Source organism: Ursus maritimus, unplaced genomic scaffold, assembly GCF_017311325.1.
Source record: "Ursus maritimus isolate PB19 unplaced genomic scaffold, ASM1731132v1 scaffold_12, whole genome shotgun sequence".
NCBI lineage: Eukaryota > Metazoa > Chordata > Mammalia > Carnivora > Ursidae > Ursus > Ursus maritimus.
The window spans coordinates 47,765,328-47,792,270 of NW_024423564.1; positions in this window are offsets into that span (position 1 = coordinate 47,765,328).

Genomic DNA, 26,943 nt, shown 5'->3' on the forward strand with positions numbered 1-26,943 from the left:
TTGAGGAATTCAAAGAACACCCATTATTTTGCCTCTACCCTGAATAGAACCTATACTAAGTAAGTCAGATTTTCTAAGGAAAATGAAAAAATTAAAATTTTTATTCCAAAGTAGGTCTAAAGTGAGCTTGGTTCTCTTCAAGACCTTGGCATACTTGAAAGTCTACAGAGGATTTAAGGAAGGATGAGAAAAGAGGAGACTAGGTCAAAGCTAAATGTGTAATAAAGCCAATTAACTTAAGAAACAAGTGTAGATTCAGCTCACAAGTCAAAAGACATTGTGCTTAAAGAAATTAGCACAATTGATTCTCAAAGATAGCCCCTTCAGGTCTGTGCCTTTTTTCTTTTTTTTTAAGATTTTTTATTTTATTTATTTGACAGAGACAGCCGGCGAGAGAGGGAACACAAGCAGGGGGAGTGGGAGAGGAAGAAGCAGGCTCCTAGCGGAGGAGCCTGATGTGGGGCTCGATCCCAGAATGCTGGGATCACGCCCTGAGCCAAAGGCAGACGCTTAACAACTGCACCACCCAGGCACCCCAGGTCTGTGCCTTATTCTCATGTCTGTCTTCAACATATCTCTAGTCTGAAATGTCTCTGGCAATAATTCTTAAATGTCAGGGCAAAGAAGAATCACTTGGGAAATTTGTTAAATACAGATTTCTGGAGACCCCAAAACAAGGACTGTCATCCTGGGTCAGGCCTAGGTAGTTGCGTTTACCACAAGAACACTATGTATTACTGATGCAGATAGTTTAAAGACTACTTTTTTAAAGAAAAAAATCTATGCAGATTAAGAAGGGCTTAGCATATTCACCTTTGGGGAATGCAACCTTCCCATGTGTTTCCAAGAGTGGCCTACTTTGCCATTTTACAGCATGTGGCCCAAACTGTAGTAATTCACAACCTGCCATGTGCAGCAGAATTCCCATGGAGCTTAGAAAGCGTACAATTACTGGGCTTCTCCCCTGACCTCTAAGCCTACTAAACTGCATGCAACCTCTACAGGTCAGGGTCAGAGTTAAGCCCGGATATGTGGGTTTTTTTTAAAACTCCATCAACTATTCTAATACATAGTCAAGATGGAGAATCACTAGAAGAAACTGAAGCCAACAAACTGTTGAAAGCATTAAGGGACAACAGAATACTGAATTACACTCCACTAGGATGGTGATTCAGGATAAAATACATCTGCTAGAACATATTGGATAATCAGAGTATTTGTCTAATGACTACTTGATTCCTACTTTCTTATACCACAGAAGGAGGATGGGCATGGAAGATTGAAATAAAGCTATTTAAGGTGATTTACATATGCAATTTAATTTTTATTAACAATCTTATGAAAGGTCATTATCTCCATTTTATAGATCAGACAAAAAGGAGGCTTCATAGTGGTTGGGTAACCTTCCAAGATACCACAATGAGAACTAAAAAGACCCAGTAAAGAGACCCATGTCTGCCTGACACTACATTACCTCAAAATGCTCTCAGTTCCCATCCTCCTTCAATACATATTGCCATTCAATAGTTAGGCTATAGAGTATATGCAAAACCAGGGAAAAAAAGGATGAAGTCCCAGTTTAGCAAAGAAATTCAAAGGAAGGCACAGAGAACTAATGCTTCTAACTAAAAAACAAACAAATTGAAAACTTCCTCTGATCATCAAGGTTTAGATTTGGAAAAAGCTTTAGACATCTATGTGCGGACCACTTCTGATAACTGGGAGACTTTCAAATACATGTGGTCTAGTGGATTCTGCTCTGAATTTGTGAATTTGGAGACTTAGCTTTTCAATATGTTATATTAATTTTGGAAAGACTCAAATTTTCCAAACTTTTGTCTGTTTCTAAAATGAAAGTCTATCTCAAAGAGATGTTGAAGTGATTAAATAATGTCACCATCTAAAAGAGAGTGGTACAGTATAGGCCTTCAATAAATGTTAGTTCCTTCTTTCCATTCTGCCAATAAGTAAAGTGTGAAAAGAAACTCACGTCTCTAAGAGGTAGGATCAGACTCTGACTCTTCTCTCACTATTATACTTTCATACTCAAAAGAAAATGTACAGGATAAAACATTTGGTCTCATAAGTCTCAAATACATTCTTCTGCTCAGATCATCTATAGCATTTCTGGATGGAGCAAAAGACATATTGCATGGAGCACTGGGTGTTATATGCAAACAATGAATCATAGAACACTACATCAAAGCTAATGATATACTGGATGGTGACTAACATATCATAATAATAATTTTAAAAAAGGCCACTGTGATTTTTTTTATGTTAATGATGAAATGCCTTCCATTTCTAGTCTTTTTTTTCTTTCAGTAGGTAATTATAATATTCTTCCTTAATTCCAGTAACTATTTCCTGACATATATTTTGTGACTTCCTTGAGTGGTAAGAAATTATCAGGCTTTAGCCAAACAAACCTACTTGAGGGACATGCAACTACATGATCCCCATGTACTCTGTAATTTGGAGATAGCTAAGATTCTAAAACTACAGTGGGAAAAAACTCAGTCAAGAAGATAGGCCAAGACTTCTAAATATCACATTATTAAACAGGCTCATTGATTCCTGACTGGTAGCAATTTGCTACCATATTTATAGCTTTCATTAAATTGAAGCCCAATAAGATTTTCAGGCAATCAAAAAAGAATTTATTGATCTCCTGTGTCATGTAGCTTGTGTCTGATAGGCCTGGCTATAAATCTTGGCTTTAGTTACTATCTTTATAATGTTGAAAGAAAGCTCTAAAATTTTCTTGAGTCTCAATGTCCTCATATATAGAACATTGAAATACTGACTCGTTCCTTAAAGTGATGCTGTGAAGACAAAGTTAGATAATTCCATGGAGTCATATTGTAGATATATTTATTTTTCATATGCAATTTCAAATACACATGCTTGGCAGAGTCAGGGGGGAAGTAATTTGAAACACTGCAGATAATTTCTATGATTAGAATGTTGTTTGTCTTCCCACCCCTCCCAACCATGCTAAATTCATATGTTGAAGGTTTTTTTTGTTTTTGTTTTTTTCATATGTTGAACTCTTAATCCCCAATGTGTTTGTATATAGAGGCGAGGTCTTTGGGGGAGGTAATTAGGTTTGGATGAAGTCAAGGGATGAAGCCCCCATAGTGAGATTGGAGCCTGTATAAGGGGTCTCTTTCCACCATGTGAGGAAACCTAGAAGAGGGTCCTCACCAGAACCTGACCAGTGTGGCACCCTGATCTCAGACTTTCCATTTTCAGAACTGTGAGAAATATGTTTGTTGTTGAAGTTACCCAGCATGACGTTCTTGTTATAGCAGCCTGAACTAAGGCATTGATATTACCTGACAGTCACTCAATGAGCAAATATTCTAGAGCAAACACAAGAATCTCCTGTTTCCTGGGATAAACTCAGTTTCCACTTGCCTTATACATTTTGACCAAGTCACTACTTTAGGCTGTTATTCTAGAGTTTAAAGAAGTATATTTTTCCTAGCATGGCCTTTAAATGAAAGTCACCTCATCACCTGTACAAATCAAGAAATGACATTTTTTCCCCATGATAATGAACAACAAACTAGTTGTAGTGGTCTTACTATCAGAAATTAGTGGGGGTTTTTTTGTTGTTGTTTTGTTTTGTTTTTTCTTTAACCTTTCCTGGAAAATTAGGTAGGACTTGTATTGTAATGAATAGAAAAATCAATTAAAACTCCTTAATCAATAAGAAACTCTATTGGTTCCTAGTCCTGGATTAGGGATGACTCAGGATTTAAACAATATTCCTGAGACACAGGTCTTTCTCACCAGTTCAGAGCTCTGCATTTTTAGAGTTGGCTGGGTTCATATAAAGATCCTTCCTTCTTGGTCTTCAAACTCTCTACAGCTACAGAAAGAATTTGGCTTTTCTTAAAGTTCAAATTAAAGTCCCAGGAATTGTATGTTGGTTGTTTTTGCATGGCTCATATGACATCTCTGAATCAATAACTATAGCCAAAGAGATGGAATTCACTGATTAATTTAATTCAGTCAGGGCCCACTCCGAGACCAATCCCATTCAAATTCTACATGGCTTAGAAGTGAGGGGCTGTGTTAAAAAGGCAACTTAATGCTGGGGAAAAGACTAATAAATAATCACCATGTGTGCTGACTTTGGAATCTAATCCTCACATAAAATGTGATTCTATAGGAACCATGTGAAAATATGTCACCGTGTATAGGGCACACACATGTTAATGTCTTATCTGTTCTCTTGTCTTTGCTGTAATTGGATTTCTTATATTACATTAGGCCCAGAAGAGAATACAGGAAAAAAAAAAGTATTAAAAAAACAATCTGCCCTCAAGGACTGGTCTTCATAAAATGAAAACAAAAAAAAGAAAGAAAGAAAGAGAGAAAGAAAGAAAGAACGAAAGAAAGAAAAAAGAAAACACAGAACAAATTGTGAGAATATAAAATTATATGCTAAAGTGAGTAGTATAGATATTGAAGCATTTTAAATTTCTGGCTTTGCCATATACTATAAATAAAATATTCTTACATTTTATAGGAATGAAGATAGTGGGTTTCACAGTACAATTCTAAAATAAGAGCAGGGAAGCTGTAAAATAGCACAAATTTTAGAAATAAGCAGATCTGAGGTTGAGTTTACTCATTTAACCTCCCTGAGATTATTATAGTAGAAGTTATAAATATCTACTCATGGAATATTGGGTGGATTAAATGAGGAGATGCACCTAGCACACTGCCAAGCACAAAACAAATAATAAATAACCATTTATTGTTATTACCATAATTTGTGCCTGGCACTCTCATTTGGCATTCGAAGAGTCTCTTCCACAGAGGCAATAAGGATCACATAAATATAATAGTTTGACATTTTGTGAAGAAACAGAGATTCGGCATGAGCATGCACATGCACACACACACACACACACACAACACAAACACATGGACGTGCCATTTCTCTGCAATTTGACTGCAGACCCAATAGTTCAGGGATTGAGATGCCAAGAGTTGTGATCTGCTAAGGGAAAACTCAAGTTGCACGGGAAGGTACATTGCCCACCCTATGGCATATTGCTTCATCCTGCCCCTGTCCGCACACATAATTTGTATGAGTAGGTGGTATCAACCTCTTAATCAAGAGTGACTCATTTCCTCCCCAATATATGAATTAAAAAAGAATGGAACATGACCAGACCCCCCAGGTATTAGCTACTTAAGGCCATTCTAGGAAGTTAAAGAAATACACATTAAACATTCAAGTGGATTGTAGAAAAGGAATTGTTTGATGGAACCACTCTATTGTTTTTTCAGAAACTCTCCTATGAGCTGCTAATGACAGAAATTCAAAAGAGTTTTAACCATTGGAGTAAAACAAATTAATCAAATTGGAAGACCAAATTTTACCTACAGGTCTCTTTCTTCTGAAGGGTTCTCAGCTATACAAAAATGTGGTCTGCTCTGCCAGCAGTATTCTCTCCTAGCTTTTTTGTGTCTGGGTGTGATTTCTGTCTTTGCTAGCAAGCCAGAAATAGCCTCTTTTCTCCAATGTGTGCATGTGTTTGTGGGGGTGGAAAGAGAAAGAGGAGGAGAGAAGTGAAAAGCAAATGGAGGCAGATGGGGGGAGATAACTTCCTACTCCCTGGGCTTTCAAGGGCACACAAGGCCCACTCAAGCCTGAGATGACCATGTTGGTCTCTCCTCCTTCAGGCCACCCCTCTTGTGAGTCATTACCAGAATCTCTGCCCTTCTCTGTAGGTGAGTAGGAGCTTCTCTGGGTTAGACTCAAATAGACACAATCGCTGCAGTGTACATCTGCTGTAAGTTCTCGTGGGCTTATTATGTCCAGAACAGCTCTTGATATTTTATCAATTTACTCGCTGAGGGAGGAGAAGTATCATCAAGAAAACACATAGGATCTTGACAAATTTCTTTCTCCATTGCCTGTCAGTGCCGGCAGTGCCATCTTTTACAGGTGTTTACATTTTTTTTTAATAAACGAAAAAGCTCATCTGTACCTTCCCCTGGGCCTTTTCCTCATCTTCCTTCCGTTTTAAATTTGATGTCTTCCTTTAAAGTTAGATATTATTAATGGAAACATTATTTACAAAGTGAGTTTCAGTCAAGTAAATCACAGCTCACTTAATTCCGGGGCCAGCTTAAGCATGGGTAAGATAGTCTCTGGGTGTTCCTAGGAGAGGAGGCAAGAACTTACCCCATGACTTAAGAGATGTCTCTGAGATAATTTACTTCCCGTGACTGATGTCTGTATCAGCTGCTGGTTTAGAATTGGATTCCACTCCAAGTGTTCACCCTTACGGGGGTGGAGAAAGGAATTGGGCAAGTGAGAGTTACTTGAATGATTCAGCTACAGCCACCGAACTGAGCTAGGTGGTTACCAAGCAACAGTCTCAAAAGCTTCCTGGCAGTTCTTTAGGATCTCTCTCCCCTTTCCAGTCAAGTCTTCTTTTCTTAGTCTGTGCTTTCTGCCTATAATACCTTTCCCCTTCTGCTCTTGCTGAATATCTCTTTACTTTTCGTAACTTTCCAAGTGCCATCTCTTGTCCAAAGACCTTCAGGGCTCTGCCATTCTCCATGGCAGAGGGAAGGGGAATGGAAATTAATCTAATTGGCCCAGATCATCTTTTTGAGCCACACAAGCACACAACTTAGAGCTCTCTAGCCTCCCCCAAGTTTAGTTTGTATGCCTACTACCTTCTACACTCACATGAGGTCAAGATTGTGATACCAATATGGAATAAAACATGGGCATTTAGGGCAATAAGGTCTGTTTCATAAAGGATGAACACATCTAGTAGAAAAAGGCAATATAAAATCTCTTTTCCCTAACAGTTTTAAAGCTGGTGTTCTATTCCAAGGGACAAGTTGTCTCCTGACTGGCATATAAAGAAAATACACCTCAAATTAAGGATTTTACAGAAAAATATATGACTCAAAACCAATCAATCAGTCAAAGTAATGGAAAGTTAGGGTTTGTCTATATCCTACCACTTCTAATGAAAAATATTACCATTGGAATTTTACTTTGCTCCTTTTCAGAAAGTTTAACACATATTTGTTCATTTTTAGTGGGCATAGTATGATCTCTGGTGTCCAAAGCACTAGGTTTCAATCCCACTTCTGCTATTATTCACCATAAAGCTTTGGCAGAACTATTTGATCATTTTAAACTTTCTTTATTGGTAAAATTAAAATATGAATACTAGTTAACATTTATTAAGCATTACTATGTACAAGGTATTGTGCTATAAGCTTTACACATGCTACATCATTTAATACTTACAAATACCATGAGGTTAGTCTCAGTTTATAGATAGGAACAGGAAAGATAATGATAATAATTTACCATGAGCATCTATTGAAGGGTCCTTCATATTGAGGTAGATACTGTTATTATGCTTTATTAACAAATTAGGTGACTGGGGTGCTATGAGGAAAACAGTCTGCCCAAGTTCATATAGCTTATAAGTATAGAGCTGGATCCTCACATTGCTTTCTCTACAAAGCTTCTGCTCTTAGCCAGAATATACCACTATTCTAAAAATACTTGCTGCTGAGCTGCCTCATGTGTTTGTTGGGAGGAAACAATGAGACTAAAAATAAAAAGGCTTGGATGCTGTGACTCTTTATATGAGGTACGGGAAATATATGGCATCTGTGTCACCAATCTCCCCCTATCCTCCAAAGACACTGCTAATTGCAGGGGTCAGCAAACTATGGCCCTGAATTGGGCCAAATCCTGCCACTTGTTTATGTAAAAAAAAAAAAAAAAATTGTTAGAACTTAGCCACAGCCATTTGTTTATATATTGTCTTGGCTGCTTTGGGGCTGCAATGGCAGAGTTAGGAAGTGGCAACAGAGATCAAATGGCCTGAAAAGCCTAAAATATTCACTATCTGACCTTATACAAAAAAAAAAAAAAAAAAGCTAACCCCTGGATTAGAGCATAATTTTCTACTAATCAATACTCAGTTTCAGAGTCATTATCAACAACTTGCTCCTGATACCCATTACCAGTTGATTGAAATTTCACAAGGAAATAAACCTATTAGGTATTCCTGTGAACTAAAAATATCAATCACCATTACTTCTAAATCAGAGAAACTGAATCACTAGTAAATCAATGGACTCAAGTAAGGTCACAGGAATACCTAGAAGTTTTGGAACTTGGGTCTCTTGTCTGGGCTTCTTAAATGTTAGGCAGAAAGCTCTCTTGTCTAACCATGAGAATCACCCAATTAAAGAGTGTTTCTGACTCAGGAGTGGAGACAAGACACAATAGGTAGGATACTGAGTAAACTACATTTTCATCCCATTATTCTGAGCTCCTTCTGTATGTGGCCCCTGCAAACTTCAAAATCGCATTATGACTCACTCTGCCACCTAAATGAACCAAATCTGATTCACCATATACCTAAATACAGGGAAAGTGAAGATGCAAAAGAATTACCTGAACACTTTCAGGAGAAAGCAATATACAGAGAATGAAGGGATGGGGTGGGGTATGTTATCCATTGTGGTACATTCAGAAACTCTATTTTAAGTCAACTTTAAATCTCATCTTGTTCTTAAATGCAAGCCATAAAACAGCCATAACTCTCTTAACCTTGGGAGGGGTAATTTCTAAGGTATAGGACTTTAGCCATGTACAAAATGAGCTGAAGAACAGCAATGTAGCATATGTAGAGCAATGCCCAATAGCTTATCTGAAAGGAATATTGTGCACGCAGATTTCCAAGACACCCACACCTCAGAGATAATGCCAGTGAGTTAATCAAATACTTTTCTGCCTGCACAACTGTGATACCTAAAGCTGCTAGGAACATCATTTTTAGACATCCGTGGGAGGGATTCTTTTTTGTAATTCTGCATTTCTTTAACTCCCACCACAAGTCTAGGCTTGCCTTCCAGAGACACACACTGCCACCTTTTCAGAGCTTTTTTTTAAATTCCCCCCCTCTTTTTTTTGGCCATGGACTAAGTAGCTCTCCTAAGGGTGATTGCATAAATGCTAAAATAGAGAACATGATTTCACTCGCACTACATGAACTGACCTGCATGCAAGTCATGATAGGTACTCTAGAATTGATCCCATCATGGCTCCCTTTCCCCAAATCTGCTTTTGTTCCTGCCTACCCAGACACTATCACTCCTCTCAAGCACTGAACTAAACAAAGGATCAATCAACTCTGACACCTTTTATTGAATGTCTACTATAAACCAAATCCTAGAAAAATGGTGATGAGCGAGGCATAGAGTGAGCATTCAGCAAGACAACAGTCTGATGGGTTAGCAGGATAAATAAATAGAACATGCAAAAGAGTGGACTAAGTGCCATGATAGAAGTAACACAGAAGATGGAATCACACAGAGGGGAGAGAGCGTCAAGGAAGGCCAAAGAGAAGACATATTTAAGCTGAGGTGTGAAACATAAATGAGATTGGGCAAGAAAATACAGTAGAGAGAAAACTGTTCCAGCCACAAGTCACAGCATGAACAAAGACCCGTAAGAAAGAGAAAGCATTTTGGAACTGCACAAAGGCAGGCAGGATTAGTTAGATAATTAGGCACAGTGGTGGTCAGCTTAGTGGTCAGAAAGATCAGAATCTGAACTGCAATTCTGTGACTTTGGGCAAGTTATTTCATCTTACTGTGCCTCAGTTTCCTCATCTGTAAAAGTGAGGTGATTAACAATACCTCCTACGTAGGGTTGTAAAGATTAAAAAAAATGTGATGCAAATGGCATAGAATAAGCACTCGAAAATTCGTCAGCTAGTCATTACATTACTCTTTTATCATTTTATTATAATTCATTATTTATATCATTATTGTTATCACTACTATTTTTAATACTAAAATGTTACTTTTTATCAAGCTCCAATTTATTTTAAGTCTCAACTGAAAAAAGAAAAAAGCAACAAAGCAATTCTGCCTTCCTGGATTTTTTCAAAGATTAAATAAAATAATTCCTGGCTTTAAGTAAAATAGTAATAATAATAATAGTAATAATAATAATAATAATAGATAACCCTATTAGGGATGCTTTAATCTACAAATAACAGAACACCTTGCAGACTCAATATAAAAATGACAAAAATAAATAATAGGGGGGATTTTTCTCACACAGGAAGAAACCTGGATATAGGCACCTTGGGGGTGTTGGTTTAGTTAGGTTGACAGTTTTGGGGGTGGCATTGCATTCTGCAATTCTCTTGAAATTTTCCTTTGTTTGCTGCTTCCATCACAAATGATGGCTTTGGTTCCTGACATGAGATTTACATAAAAGGAAGAAAAAGTGGGGAAGGGGTGATGTTAGGTATATGTGTTCCCTTTGAATGGGAAAGTGAAATTTTCCCCAGAAACTTTCAGGAGACTTCCCCCTACAACACATTGACCAGAACTGCACTGTGTGGCTACCTCTGGCTCCAGAGAAGCTGAAAGTGTGCATTTATTTAGGAATATTGCTGCTCAACTCAACTGCAGTTTGTCAGCAAGGAAGGAGATAGTCACCATTAAACATGCAATCAATTTTTGTCATAGTTTATTTACTGATTCTTCCATGTGCCAAGTTCTGCACTGAGTGTATTATATAAATTATTTCATTTACTCCTCACATATAATATGAGGTGTTTATGATTAGTACTAGTATTGCTGCTGTTTTCTTTTACTAAACAAGGAGATAGAGGTAGACGAGAGAGTAATCTGGACACCATCACACAACTACGAGGTAGTGAAGGTGAATATCAATGCTAGACAACTTGACGCCAGAACACTGAGAAAAAAAATTCTTCATAGAACTTCTCATAACTATGAGCTATTATTATGACTGTAATATGGTACGTACCACAAGCTTCCCCTTCTTCTGAACTTCTATTCCACAACTCTGGTACTCGACTTTGTATAAGTACCCATGCTGAACACTGGGCCTGTCTCATACACGTCCCTTCTATCAGGATGCTCTCCTTCGCCTGTGCTTCTTAATTTGGGGAATCATATCCTAAACTTCCTTAAGTCCATCTCTCTATCAATGCCTTGCTCTTAGCAAACCAAAAAGAATGCTGCTAATTCAGTAAAAGTAACCAGAGTTTGTTTTAAATTCAAAAGGCCTGAAGTTCTGATCTTCTGAGCATAGGATCTATCTCTTAGCAGCCACAAAGTGGTAGTAATAAGGAAAGAGATCACAGGCTGGGGTTTCATGGCTGGAGACAGACTTTACAAATGTCATCTTTTATCAGTTAGAGTAACATCTTCAACTCTTCTTTTTTGCTCCCCTCCTTAGACTCCTCTCATTACTGAGTTGAGGGTCTTTTGGAATGAGAAAAAAATCTGCGTTTTCAGTTAGCAATAGCATAATGGAAATATGTAGCATCAATGTTTTGGCCTAAGACCTATGAAGCTGGGAATATGTAACTTCATTGAACATCAATAATTTAAGATCTATTACAGTATGGGATACTACAAATATTTCATAAAAGCAATCATGCCTAGACCTAATACAGATCCACCAGAGACTCCACTTCAAATAGAAAAGAAAGAAAGAAAGAAAGAAAGAAAGAAAGAAAGAAAGAAAGATCTCTATTTCTGATTTTTATTAGATTTTATGCATGGGAATTATTCAAGCTCAGTCAGTGTCACACAGTTGATTTGTTTGCCAAAAGTTACTTGTTTTAACTGTGTTTCTGCAGAAGTATATCCAGCATTTTCATTGGAACCTTGTGGCCAAGCCTTTAGCACCAGTCCCAGAGGATGTTCCTGTCCTCCTGACCCACCAGTACAGACAACTCCTTCAATGAGGATGCTTCATGGAGAATCCTGCTCCACGATAGTAACTGGACAATCAAACCCGAGACTTTTCAAAGTAGGAAAGAGACTAGCAAAGACTGGAGAGAAAAAGAGGCAACTGCACTGTAGTTAAAAGCACAGGAATTGAATACACCTGGGTTTGAATCCTAATACATATGCGCTGTGAATTGGGGCATGTTACTTAATCTCTTGGAGCCTTATTTTCTTCAGCCATAAAACAGGAAGGATATAACACTAACAAGTGACAGAATGAACTTTAACTTAATGTATGTAGAGCCTAGTACACAGGTCGGCATTCAGTAAATGACAGTAATTTACATGAAACACACAGGATAGAAGCATTAACAGAACATATGGTTCAACACAGGAATCTGATCCCAGGGGAATCAGCGGACTCAAGGGACATGTTTCTTACTAGAGATGCTTTCTCCAAGCTCACTTTATCTTATGTTTTACCCTTGTCTATCCTCAGAGCTGCTATTATGAAATATCCATGTGCTGGCTCCTTACTCTCCTACCCACAACTATCTGTCAGAGACCATGTGCCCACTAGCTCTGGGCAACTTTGGTTACAAGGTAGAAGCTAGCCATGGGGTTTTTGCAGTGTTGGTGAGATTGATCACAGGGATCAGCTGGACACTTCTCCCACTGTGACTAATCAGACCAGAACAGCAGCCTGATGTATCTAAAGGAGTCATAGCATTCAGGGTCTGCTTGTAAGAAAGCAGACTGCTTTCTTCTGTCCTTAGTGTTCTGCATGAACAGCCTTACCTACTCGCAACACAGAGGAATGGATTATCTCCAAACCGTGACTGGAGCCCCTAAGTCTGGTGCAATGGGGCTGAATAGTACAACGTGAGACTGAGAAGATGGAAGGAGACCTCAAATTTTTACTGCCAAACAGAATGATTTTTGACTTTTGTTTTAAACAGTCTGCCTTGGCCATTTGAATTACAGACTCTACATTTTCTCTATGGTGATCTCAGCTTCCACCTATTTCAATACAATTTGATATGGTTTGTCTGAGTTTTCCTTGTTAGAGGTTACATCTACATTCCAACTTCCTTTGCCAAGCAGCTGTACAAAACAAGTATGTAAAATCAGTGCATGTATTCCATTAGGATTAAAAGCACACAGCTGGAATTCAGGAAAGACATTTTACACTTATTTTTTTTTTTTAAGTAGGCTCCACACCCAGCACGGAGCCCGGCATGGGGCTCAAACTCATAACCCTGAGATCAAGACCTGAGCTGAGATCAAGAGTCAGATGTTCAACCAATTGAGCCACTCAGGAACCCCAGGAAAGACATTTTATTTATTTATTTATTTTTAAAGATTTTATTTATTTATTTGACAGAGAGAGACAGCCAGCGAGAGAGGAACACAAGCAGGGGGAGTGGGAGAGGAAGAAGCAGGCTCCTAGCAGAGGAGCCTGATGTGGGGCTTGATCCGAGAACGCCGGGATCACGCCCTGAGCCGAAGGCAGACGCTTAACGACTGCGCCACCCAGGCGCCCCCCAGGAAAGACATTTTAAACACAATCATATTTTTAACCCAGTCACACTTACCTGGCCATTGCAACATAGAGAAGAGGTGAGGGTAGGGAGGAGAAAGAGTTCCATTTCTGTAAGAAAAACAGTATATACATGTAGGACGTCACAATTCTGAAGCACAGTGGAGATTAGAAAGCGTCTTTGAAAGGAAAACCAATTTATTTGTTTTACATAATAATAGATTCAGAGAAGTTTTCAAAACAAGAAAATTGGTTGATTAATCAAGGCTTATTTCTGAATCTTTTGATAGGCTATCTACAGACTGCAAGCCAATTCTAAGTGTTCTATATGCTTTCCAAATAATGTCTCAATGTGTCAAATTTCTTCCATTTTGGAAGAAAAGAAAGCAAAATAGCTGAAGCTTTCTCAGCACAAGTGTAAAGTATTATCTCTTTTCTGCAAGTAATAGGCCAGCATTAAGCATTTTTCTTTAAAAAAATAAATAATAAATAAATAATAAATACACAACAACTTTCTTTTTCTGCATTGTAAGGAAAATTGTGTTTTTCCTCACAATTGGGCAGCACTTCAACAACAACAACAACAACAACAACAAAAGCCATCTACTGAGATTAAAGATTGTTCCAGACATCTAATTTCTCAAGGCATAGATTTCCTACAGTCAAAAATGAGATGAACTCTGGGATCAGGAAGAAAGCTTTCCAAAGCCCCAGTCTGTAGTTGAGCTGAATTGCCCAGCATGACATATTTGGATGATCCAATCACTTTAAAATAACAAATGCTCTCTTAAAGACAAGGTAACCTCTAATATCATTAGAGACCCCGGTGTTGCTCTGATTGTTACACTCTTTCTTTTCTTCTTAACTGTAATCTGATAACCTGTGGGAAGCCAGGAGAACAGAGACATCTCAGACACTGTACATCAATCAAGGAATCAGTTGTACTACAATGACAACTCAGCTGGCAGTTTTGAAAGTTTATGCCATGAGCCAGCGTAAAATGTAATCATCTCAGGAGTCAGGGCATATTACAGAATAGCAAGAAGGTTTGCTTTAGAGCTTGAGAGGATCCGTAGAAAATATTTTATTGATGTGGATGATGGTAACAGGAGGAAGGAAAGAGGAATAGGGGACCAGGGTGGAAGCACTGTTTGAGATCAGAGAGATAAGGAAAACCCAGAATAAAGGCCTAAAGCACAGTCATTGAAGTCTCCAGAAGAGTTGGTGTCCTAGAAGCCAACTGGAAAAGGATTTCCAAGAAGGAAGGAGTAATCAACTGTGTCAAATGGCATCGTATCCTTATACATACCCTGTTTTGGAAGAACAGTGAGGGCAAAAATCTGAATAGAGAAGGTTCAAGAGAAAAGGGAAGGAGACAAATGTTTGCTAGGGCTGCCCTAACCAAATACCACAGTATGGATAACTTAAGCAACAGAAATTTATTTTCTCAGAGTTCTGGAAGCTAGAAGCCCAAGATCAAGATGTCAGCAGGTTTGGGTTCTTCTGAGGCTTTCATTCTTGGTTTACAGAGGGATACCTTTTCACTGTGTCCTCACATCATCTTTTCTCTATGTATGTACCCCAAGTTTCTATGTATCTAAACATCCTCTTCATATAAGGGCATCAATCAGATAGATTAGGGCCTACCCTAATGACCTACCTCATTTTAACTTAATCACTTCTTTAAAGGTCCTATCTCCAAATACAGTTATTCTGAGATACTGAGGATTAGGACTTCGACATATGAATTTTGGGGGGACATGATTTATCTACAAAACAGGACGTAGAAGCAACTAATCTGAGGAGATATGATGTACAAGGGGACAGAAAATTAGGATGGTAAGTAGGTTAAGTCAAAAAAGAGGTTTTCTGTTGTCTTTTTTAAGGCAGAAATAATGACATGATGTTGCATAGTGCTGCAATTGACCTGGTAGGAAGAAGAGTTAATGTTGCAAAATAGGAAATTATATAGAACACAATTATATATTATATATAGTTTGCTTTATGTACTCCTGCTTAAGTTAAACCTTTAGAAACTATACTCAGAATATATTCTTATAAATTCTACTTTCAAAGAATGTCAATGGATATTCAGAGATAGAGTGCTACATTCTCAAAAATTTGGGAAATAGATTTATTCACTAGAGGACTTCTCAACTTCTATAAGCAAATATGTGTTTTAGTTTCGAAGAAGGGGACAGGCCATACAGCATTTCCCACATGTATGTAATCATAACTTGCATTTTCATAGATCATTTAATGCTTCTGGAGTTAATAGTCCATCATTTGGATAATTCAACAGCTATATATATTGATAGCCTACTGTAGGTAAAGCCAATGGGTCTCAGTCCCAGTGGAAAACCATTCTCATCTTGTCAGTTGCTGTTGTTGTTGCTATTGTTGTTTCTGTGTAGTTGTAATCACGTCAGACACATTGAATCAAAACCTCAGTAAGGAACGGTGATTCTGATGAACAGCTAGAATTGAGGATCATGCTAAGTAGTTCCTAAGCATTATTTTATTTAATAGTCTTACATGCTTTAAAGGATGGGTTATCTTAACATTGTTCAATAAAATTAGGAATGGAAAATGTTTGGCTTTAGGACCACCATTCCCATGTTCCTCATCTGTGAAAGATATCTCTAATTGACGGCTCTGTTTTTTCCTACTGCATCTTGACTTCACTTTACACACCTTCTGAGCACAGAGCTTCAGACAACCACTATCAACTTGAATTAGCATAATAAAATGAATTTATTTGTTATTTCTCTTATACATAAATTATTTTATTGGGGAAACCCCCTATCTAACCATAGAAGTCAAGATTTCGTTGCTCAGAGTAGGCAAAACCAGTAAAGTAGCTATCATACCACTTATAAAATGTTGTTGCTTTTGTAAGATTTATTTTTACCTTGATTAATCAACCAATTTTCTTGTTTTGAAAACTTCTCTGAATCTATTATTATGTAAAACAAATAAAATTGGTTTTCCTTTCAAAGACGCTTTCTAATCTCCACTGTGCTTCAGAATTGTAACTTCCTACATGTATATACTGTTTTTCTTACAGAAATGGAACTCTTTCTCCTCCCTACCCTCACCTCTTCTCTATGTTGCAATGGCCAGGTAAGTGTGACTGGGTTAAAAATACTCTGGTAAAGGGAAGTTGATTCCAATTATTTCTCTCCTAACACCTAACTGAATCACCTTACAAAGAAAGGACTTTTGAAGGGTATGGGGAAAGAGAGGGCATGTGGAGTGTTAAACTGCCAGCTGAGTTTTGAACAGTTAAAATATAGGTAATGCGGAGGTAGCACCAGAATGAAAAAAAGGAAAGAGAGAAGGAAACAAAAACAAATTTGCAAGTTTTAAAATTTTGCTGAGGATTCGAATCACTCTAATTCTGTAACTGGTTTTGGACTGCTTTTTTTTTTTTTTAATAATGATTTTTTATTATATTATGTTAGTCACCATACAGTACATCCCCGGTTTTCGATGTAAGGCTCGATGATTCATTAGTTGTGTATAACACCCAGTGCACCATGCAATACGTGCCCTCCTTCTACCCATCACCGGTCTATCCCATTCCCCCACCCCCTCCCCTCTGTAGCCCTCAGTTTGTTTCTCATAGTCCATAGTCTCTCATGTTTCATTCCCGCTTCTGATTACCCCCCCCCTTTCTTTATCCCTTTCTTCCCCTACTGATCATTCTAGTTCTTCTGTTCCATAGATGAGAGAAATCATATGATAGTTGTCTTTCTCTGCTTGGCTTTTTTCACTAAGCATTATCTCTTCCAGTGCCGTCCATGTTGTAGCAAATGTTGAGAACTCGTTCTTTCTGATAGCTGAGTAATATTCCATTGTATATATGGACCACAACTTCTTAATCCAGTCATCTGTTGCAGGGCATCTCGGCTCCTTCCACGATTTAGCTATTGTGGACATTGCTGCTATGAACATTGGGGTGCATATGGCCCTTCTCTTCACTATGTCTGTATCTTTGGGGTAAACACCCAGTAGCGCAATGGCTGGATCATAGGGTAGCTCAATTTTTAACTTTTTAAGGGACCTCCACACGGTTTTCCAGAGTGGCTGTACCAACTTGCATTCCCACCAACAATGTAGGAGGGATCCCCTTTCTCCACATCCTCTCCAACAATTGTCGTTTCTTGCCTTGTCTATTTTTGCCATTCTAACTGGCGTAAGGTGGTATCTCAGTGTGGTTTTGATTTGAATTTCCTTGATGGCTAATGATTTTGAACATTTTTTCATGTGTCTGTTAGCCATTTGTATGTCTTCATTGGAAAAATGTCTGTTCATATCTTCTGCCCATTTTTTGATTTGTTTATTTGTTTCTCGTGTATTGAGTTTGAGAAGTTCTTTGTAGATCTTGGATACCAGTCCTTTATCTGTAGTGTCATTTGCAAATATCTTCTCCCATTCCGTGGGCTGCCTCTTAGTTTTTCTGACTGTTTCCTTGGCTGTGCAGAAACTTTTAATCTTGATGATGGACTGCTTTAAAATATGTTTTGAAAATATTACCACTTACATGTTAAAATTTACCATTAGCTGGCTAAATGTCTCCTATTTTCCACACAAACTTCCTTATTTGCATGGGAGAAAAAAAGGTTCAGGACTAATTCTCTTGTTGTGTATACTCTCTTTTGAACCCATTTTTAAAAAGCAAATAACATGACACTTTAGAAGTCATTTCATGAGTTTACCAGTTTTTCTTTTCTAAACCTTCTCACCTTGAATTGGAGAGTTAACCCCTTGGGCTAAAACTGAAATGTCTTAGACTCCAAAGTAGTTTGAGTCTCTTCTCTTTTCTGAACTTCTCACTTCAACTGGCATTTTAAGCTTAAAAACCCCAAAGAACCAGAGAAGTAAAGCATCTATAAACAAATGAAAGTGAAGAGGAAAATTACTCAGAGCAGGCCGAGGCCAGTAGGCTACAGTAGATGGAAGGTTACTAGAAAGAGCCAGAGAGAACCAGAAGCCCCACTGGGAGCAAGAGATAACCAGCCATCTCTGCTTCTGTAAATAGGCTTCCCACCATAAGCTCCCTGCTTCAGCCTCTGTTCCCTCCTAAGCAACACCCCACCCCAGTTTAAATCCACCTACCAGCAGTCAGCACAGCCCTTGTAACCTGACGCCCTGCACTCCCTTATAAAAGCCCTATAACCCCACTGCCTGGGACCCAGAATTTCCAGCTGGCACTCCTCTGGTGTAAAATAAACCCAAGTTCTCCTACTTTCCCGAGTGTCACTTGGTCTCTCACCAGTCTGATTTTTATTTTTCGCAACAAAAGAACTGATCTTAGATCGAGAAATAGATGAAAGAGTCAAACTATAAAATTAGAATGGGCTACAAAGAAAAAGACAAGAATTTAAGATGAGATCACATTGCGATACTATAAGAAGTCAATGAGATATACCCAAAGAATATAAAAATAACGGTCCCAACCAAACCAAGAAAGATAAAGGGGCTAAGTTCAGTAAAAATTCCTTATTCATGATTAATGTTCTATTTAAGTATTATGCTAAGGTGAGGGTTTGGCTACATGTACAACAGTATCAGGGTTATTAAAGGAATACATAAGTTAATAGGAAAAACAAAAACTGTGCTCTGGAGCTTACATTGTAAAAATCAAACCCCATGAAATGCATCCTTTAAAAAAAAGTGGGACAATCAACCTGTTACAGGAATGAATGCTGGCCACCTTTATTCTGCACTTTAGCTTATTTATTTATTTATTTATTTGGTAATGTAACAATAGAATGCGCAGATGAATTTAAGGGCAAAGGAAGCATATTTCTAGCAACAAAAATTCCCTCTTCTTTCTAAATTTAAATCAAGACCTGAAGTTTTGTTATTTAATCAGATTGTTGGTTCCATGGAGATGAACAATGTTTGTCAATAAGTTGTATCTAATATCTGGTCAGGGCCGAGAAAATAATGCATGTGGGGCTGAGCTACATTCAGGCTGAGATGCTCAGATCCGGCTTTTGGCACTTTTTTCCTCTTGTAAAGCTGTTTGTGTACAGTGCTGACAGTGTACAAATCATGATAAATCTCTCTCTATTAAATGCACTTAAGGTTTGGGGACTTGGGGTTTTCCCACCTGGAAATAGACTTCCTGTTCCCTTTCTTCTCCTTACCCTCCATATTTAATGCAGCATCTTGCCACCCTAGCATTTAACACTTCTGAAAGATGAATTATATCAGTTATCTTCTTCAGTCAGCAAAAATACTCAGGCTATGGAACCAGAGAAAGGCACAGCTTTTTCAAAGGCCTGTCACCATATTTAGCACAAAGAGGGGACAGTTTTCTTAATACCTCTACATTTCTCATTCTCTGACATATGGACATTAGGTGTGAGTGGTTTGCAGCTAAAGACTTAATTATCATTCTTGGTGATCATTTGCATTTATATAGCATCTTTTATAGGAGCAAACCAAATCATTAAAGCTATTATACTAATGAATGCAAGGCAGCAAGTGTCATTACCTCCATGTATATATTGAGACAGCTAGGGTCTCAGAGGAGCCAAAAAAGGAGCCAATTAAGTTCAAGCCTCCTATGTGCCTCCCCCAGACTCAAATGGTTGCCATGGAGCTTTCAGGCCTTGAGAGTAGTCCTCCAACACTTTGATTAGGTCATTTCTGAGCCTCATATGATAAAAAATGTTTTTTTTTACAAAATTATTTGGAGGCTATGAATTTAAACTTGTGTCAGACAAGCCCTGTGTCCCAGCTTATATCTGATGGGGTAGAACAGTCCTTCTTCTAAATGTTTATCTTAATCAACAAATCCTCAAATTCTGTCAGAGGGGTGGTGTTCCTGAGACGAAGGGACTAGAATTTCTGCTCCATCATTCCCATAAAATTGCCAGTCTTTGAAAGGTCTTAAAGTCATAGTCTCTCAAGATTGAAAATGACAGTAAGCTCATCTGCTTTGACTCTCTGTTAAATTTCCTCTATGGCAGCATAGCAAGAGGTCCAAATGCCAGCTGTGTAGCCAAACCACCACTAATGAAAGAAACTTCTCAGCAATGAAAGTCTCTCATTTATTAGGCATCACTTCCCTGCCAGTGTCACACCCTGAAGATGCAGTGACAAACCAGAGGAACACAGTCTCTGCCTCAGTCAGCTTACTACATGATTCCCTATCAAGCTGTTAGGACACCAAAGCACACTGTAAAAAAAATAAATAAATGAAATCTACCTTCCCTGAGCACCACCTCTGAGATGCTCTAAGTCTGTTGGGCCATTTTTTTTACTCTAGGTAAATATATTTCAAACATTTCAACAAAACATTTTGTTGGAAGAAAGAGCCATTTTCTCTGCAATTTTAACTTTTAAATCCTAAGACTCTATTTGTTCAGCCTTGTACTTACCTACATAAACTGTCTGAATTTGGTAATCATCAAATAGGTTGTTTATAAATACTGCGCATAGCACTGTTCCTTTCCTGGCTTATGTGTAAGAAGAATATTTATTTGCATTCTTTGCATTCCTCCAAGCTTGGTACCACAGCAGACACATAAACAGATCTGTAAGTACCCCTTACTTAAGTGCTTCATGAGATAATTTCATGGGCCTTCTCCATGTTTCCGTTAAAAGAGAAACTAAAGCATCATAAAAATTGTGAGTTTGAGCAAAAATCAACCAAATCAGGCAGTCCTAAACCAGAGGTTTTTAAGAGCACTGCACCAACATGACTTAGGGACAAGATTTTTACAGAGAAGACACAGAAGAAATGCCAGGGAATTATTTGGTTGGCCATAGTTTAAGCAGTTGCCTTATTTGAGAAAGCCTAGTTGGCTGTTTGTGTTTCGTTGATCTTAAGTTTCCATTTCTTAACTTTGAGGCATTTACAGGCTTAGGTTTTGTTTTGCTCACTAGACTGTGAAGGCATTAAAACCACCTCAGTCTAATAGCTCCCTTGTTTAATTGATTTAACACTTTTGTTACAAAGATGAGTCTTAAATTTTGTAAGTGAACAATTAATAAGTACCCATTTTTGGGTATAAGTGATTTGTTCATTTGACCAATGAAAAAGGTGTGAGTTTCTAAAGGTCAAGTCTGTCCACTTAGGACAGATTGAAGCCTCAAAGTCAATAATAGCAAAGAAACACAAAAACTTTTGCATCCTCAGGCAATTGACTTTGCAAACATTTTTTGTCAGAATATTGTGTCTGCAACTAGATTTAGGAATTGGAACCAGATAATGCACGCTCTGACATCAACATTTATTTATTTATTTGTCAGAGGGGGGCAGGGCACAAGCAGGGGACGTGGCAGGCAGATGGAGAGGCAGACTCCCCGTTAAACAGGAAGCGTTGTGCAGGACTTGATCCCAGGACCCCTGGGATCATGACCTAAGCGGAAGGCAGACGCTTAACTGACTGAGCCACCCAGGCGTCCCTGACAGCAACGTTTTTATCACGTACTCTCCCAGGTACTTGTTTGAGGCTCCGCAGCATCTCCCACATGAGTATTAAATGATTATTGTTCTGGTCCTGTGCTACTTTTCTATCTGTCACATTAAGATGATGGCACTTTCTTATTTATTCCAAGGTAAATTTTTTCCTAAGTGACTATATAAAATTATCTAAAAAATGACATGGAGAGGCCATAAAGAGAAGAGGAGAGATTGGCTATTCAGATAGGGTCTGATGGAATCCCCAGGGCTCAGGATTTGGTCTTCAACTTTAGATAATTTTTTTTCATACCTAAAGCATTCACTGGCCATTTCAAAGACATAAACACATAGGTTAAATTCTTAAATATTAATTTTGAAAAGAGAATTTAACTTTTGGTGACTAGAATGTTTATATCTAAGATTTTAGGGTAGTATTTGCTATGTCAGTGTGCATAAGAAATCAGATTATTAGTCAGAAGGCTGTTATATAAGAATATTAGGAGAGTAAGAATAAAATAGAACAGAGCTAATGTACATGGACATTGAAATTAGAAGCCAGAAGTTTAAATTCCAGCTCCATTAGTTGCTAGATATGAAAACAATTAGTTTTGTCTCAGTTTTTTATCTTAGTGTAGCTATAGTACCTAATTCACATGTTGTAAGGAACAAGTGGATGCAGAACACAGTTTGGGTAAGCACTCAATATATATGAGACATTTTTCTAAAATCAGAGTAAAAAATATCTCCATAGTCTAAAAGCACATTTCTTCCAAGCTTCAAAAGTCTGTTGAAACCTCTGTGATCACAGTGGAATTTACCACTCTGGTGGTAACCAGATAATTGTAGTTTACCAGATTCAGTATTCTTTTCCTCTGGGCAGTTTAGTTAAGTTTTCCCAGATTTGTATCCTTTCTCATTATACCTACTAGCAAACTTTTCATCACTGGGCTTCACTCAGCTTTTCTCTCAAGCTTCCTCCTTGTGATAGGTTTCAAATGTTGATAAGTCCTCTCCTCTATGTATTTGCAAACTATCACTTAGAGTGAGACTTTTGATTAATGGGTGATTTGTACTAGGTTCAGTTTAGAGCTAGCTTTAAACAATCGCCCACAGACTAATCTCTGAAAACATCTCAGTGTGTAAAACCCCCATGTGCTTACTAGAACTAGAATACTCTAGAGCAGTGCTCTCCCATAAGGTAGTCACTAATTGCACATCCACTGAGCTTTAGTCCTAGTTGAGATGTGTGGTGAGTGTAAAATTCATACTTGATTTCAAAGACTTTAGCATGAGAAAAAAATATAAAATATCTCATGAGTAAAGTTTTATACTAATTACATGTTGACATGATACTATTGTTGCCATATTAGGTTGAATAGAATACATTTTCAAAATCAATTTCACTTACTTATTTTTTACTTTTTTAACATGACTATTGGAAAATTTACAATTATATATGTGGCTCACATTATACTTCTATTGGACAGGACTATTCTAACAAGGGGAATAAAGTTTCACAAGAAAACCTGTTCTCATTTAGTAGAACGTCCCTAAATCATTTAATACGTACAACAGAATCCAGCAATTTCACTTTAAGGAATTATCCTGATACAATCAAATGCACATACAATGATGTTCATCACACCACTATTTTGTAAACAACTTAAAATATCCATCCAGAGTGAACTAGTTAACTAAATTAGGATATATCCACACTAAGGAATGCCTTGTACCTTTTAAAGTGACCATGTTATTCCATTTCCTGTAGTGGGCAGCCACTGCTTTCACTTCCTAGTCTCCATTTATCTTTTTTTCAGGAAAATTATCCCAATTTTCTTTGGGAAAAAAAAAAAAAAAACCTCTGTTCACATTCTTGGTATCACTATCTGGGCTTGTCCTACCCTTTACATGCAGGTGGCATGTAATCCCAGTTTGACTAATTTATGTTCTACCCCCTTGGCCTTAATATTTGGCTCCGGTGTGGTCACTTGATCCAAGCAGGTCCAATCAGAGCTAGTCGAAGTACTTTCAAAGAACTAGACTTGAAGGTGAGAGAATCATATATAAGCTGTTGATATTTGCAGCTAAGTGTCCCTTTGTTTATGACCAAATAGATGAAGCTCATGCCCTCCCCAAGTCAACACACTAAGGTAATTTCAGAGTGCTTTAGAGCAAATCAAATAGAATAATGGAATATATATGGGGTGGGGAGGGGCCTACTTTATCTATGACAGTCAGAATAGGCCTTTCTAAGAAGATGACATTTGAGTTGAGATCAAATGAAAAGGAAGTAGGTACGTGAAAACCAGGAAAAATATGGACCTTTATCATATGCAAAGTTCTTAAGGCAGAAAGGGCCTAGACATGTCTGAGTATCAAAAGGAAGTCTACTAGAGCTAGGAAATCAGGGAAAACAGCTAACAGAAGTTATAAAATCAGAATATGTCCAGATCATATAAGGTTGCACAGATCATGACAATATTTAAAGTTATTCTATATGCAGTGCAAAGCCATTGGAAGGCTTTAAGCAGAGGACTGATGTCAACAAATCTTAAGGGAAGTTTTCTGTTTTTCCCTTTTATGGTAAGTTTTCCACAGTTAAGTATCTTTGACTCACTATAAGAAAAAAAAAGTATATTCACAATTATCACTCAGAATATATGTATTTATGAAATCTCTAGCATGTCATAATTCCCGTTGTTAATTTTTAAAACATGATGATTATGCCAATGACAATTTAAGCACAGTATTGCAAAAAGCAGAGCTACATTGTTCCTCAAGTCTAGTTCTCATTCACCATGAACAGAGTCCTGGAGACAGAGACTACAGAAACAAGAGGATTTGGGAATATTCTCAAAAGGTCAGTGAGTGTCCCAGAGGAGAAACAATGAAGAAAGCCATGCAAACTGGTAGAGTCCCAGAGGGTCTGTTACTAAAAGAAATCAAGCCAGCTCTAAAAGAAAAATTGGCAATGAGACAAACTTTTAAATGCCACTTCACATTTCATATTGATTTATTTGCTCCTGGATTTAACTAACATGCCATTCTGGAGGTCACATCTGTAGAAAATCAAGAAAACATTTTTCCACTCAAGCAGATGTGTGAATGCCATTTGCCTTTACTAATGGCTGAAAAAAAAAAAAGAAGTTTACAAAACCAATCCATGTGGGCTGAGATAACATATTGAAATTAAAATAAGCCTATCCCAGGGCCAGCTTTAGAAAAATTATGAGTTTTGTTTGAGTAACTTAGTCTCAGGGTTCCATTTCTGAACACTTTCTGTGATCTCAGAGGTGGCCTTTTTAAAAACCTTGTTCAGTAGCAGTGTGCCCATCATTAGTCCCCACACCACTTCCTAGCCCATTGAAAACCTACTTCTGTCTTTTAATCACCTTCAAGTGAAAATGACTAAATAAAAGTGCTAAACATACCTGTGCTAAAAAAGTGTTAAACACATGGTCTCTGCTCAAGAAGCTCAAACAATCATGATAGTACAGTGGGATAAGTTATATGATGGATGTACATATAGCATATTACAGAAGCATAGAAAGGGTATGTGGGGGTGCTCCCTGGAAATGATAATGCCTGAACTGATCCTTGAAAGGTAGATGAGAAAAGCAGAGAAAAAAGATTGGAGGGTACTCCAGGGCGAGGCAAAAGAAAACATGAAGTGTAAGAGACTATACCACTAATCTGATTGTATAATTTCAGACATCAGACCATAGGATGAAAGAGAAGAAAATACATTTGGACCTTTCTCAATGCCTAAAATCATGTGAAAATAGAATGCAGATAATAAGCTAATTCTGAAAATATAAGACATGGATAGAAACAAGTATAATCAAAAAAGTTTACGGGAGTTAATAAACTATCTAATAAAGTGGAACAATATCCACTCTATTTATAATAGATTCCAACATTTATTTTTATGACCTTACCTTTAGTTTAGTCTTCCAGTTAACAATATATTACAAACTATTCATTCCAGTGATATTTTGAAGTACCCTTATAAAAATGCATACCAACAAAATAACAAGATAAGAAAAAAGGAAGGGTTCATGCTAGATTTGTGGTGGCCCTGGGTATATGCTGCTCAGATACCCCTTTAAGAAAATCTTCTGTGAAAAGCATAGATCAGAAGACAGCTTCTATCTACCACATCTTTGAACCCATTATAGTGTTCTCTCCAAGCCCAAACTCACCCTGAGTTGCTCAAAGCTAATGACTAAATTTGCTTGGGGTACAACAGCTGTGCCATTTCTGCCAACATGACACTCCTCTTATAGGTAATCTTTACTCTGTGCCTCCCCTTTGCCAGATTTTCTCAGAACTACATTGCAGCCTGAGGCTCCTACTACCCAATCCTTCCTTCTCTCTCTCATTTCCCAGGACTCAGCCCTATATTATGATTTGAAGAACCACCCTATCTATTCTTTCTTCACATCCGTTTACCTTTACAGGAATTGCTCCCAATAAATCTCTTGCATGGCTAATTCTATTTTGGTCTCCACTTATTGAAGGACCCTAACTAAAATCAAATTCTTATGCTTCCTGGAGTTGGACCTCATTTTAGTTTCTCAGTGCCTTAGCACTATTGATGAGTGGGAAAGACAGTATATGACATAAGCCACACAATGAATTCACACTACGATCTAATAGGATAATATTACAAAAAGAAAAAAAGGCAGTCATTCAAAAAATGATATAGTAAAAAGGAGCTATAATATAGTAGCAATCCTAATCAATAATTTTTCTTGTCTATGACATTTCACAATGCTGTATTAGCATTCATTCCTTCATTCCTAGGATTTTCTTTGTTCTTGGCTTCTATAACACATCTTATTGTTTTCTACTTCTTTGAGATCCTCCTGTGCTCTCTAACCTTTAACATTATTACCTCCTAAGTATATATTATTGACCTACTTCTCTCACTCTACATAACTATGTCCTCTTCTTGTACTTCTACTGAGTATGAAATGTGTTTGTGTGTACATCTATCTATGTGTAATATAAATTTTTTTATTATTGTTGTAACAAATTGCTGTAAACTTATCAGTTTAAAACAACTACTTATTATCTCACCATTTCCATGAGTCATAATTTTGGGCACAGCATGGTTCATATGGTTCCTCTGCCTTTTTTAAGGAAAGGAAACATCCATAGTCTCAAGTTATTTTTATAATTT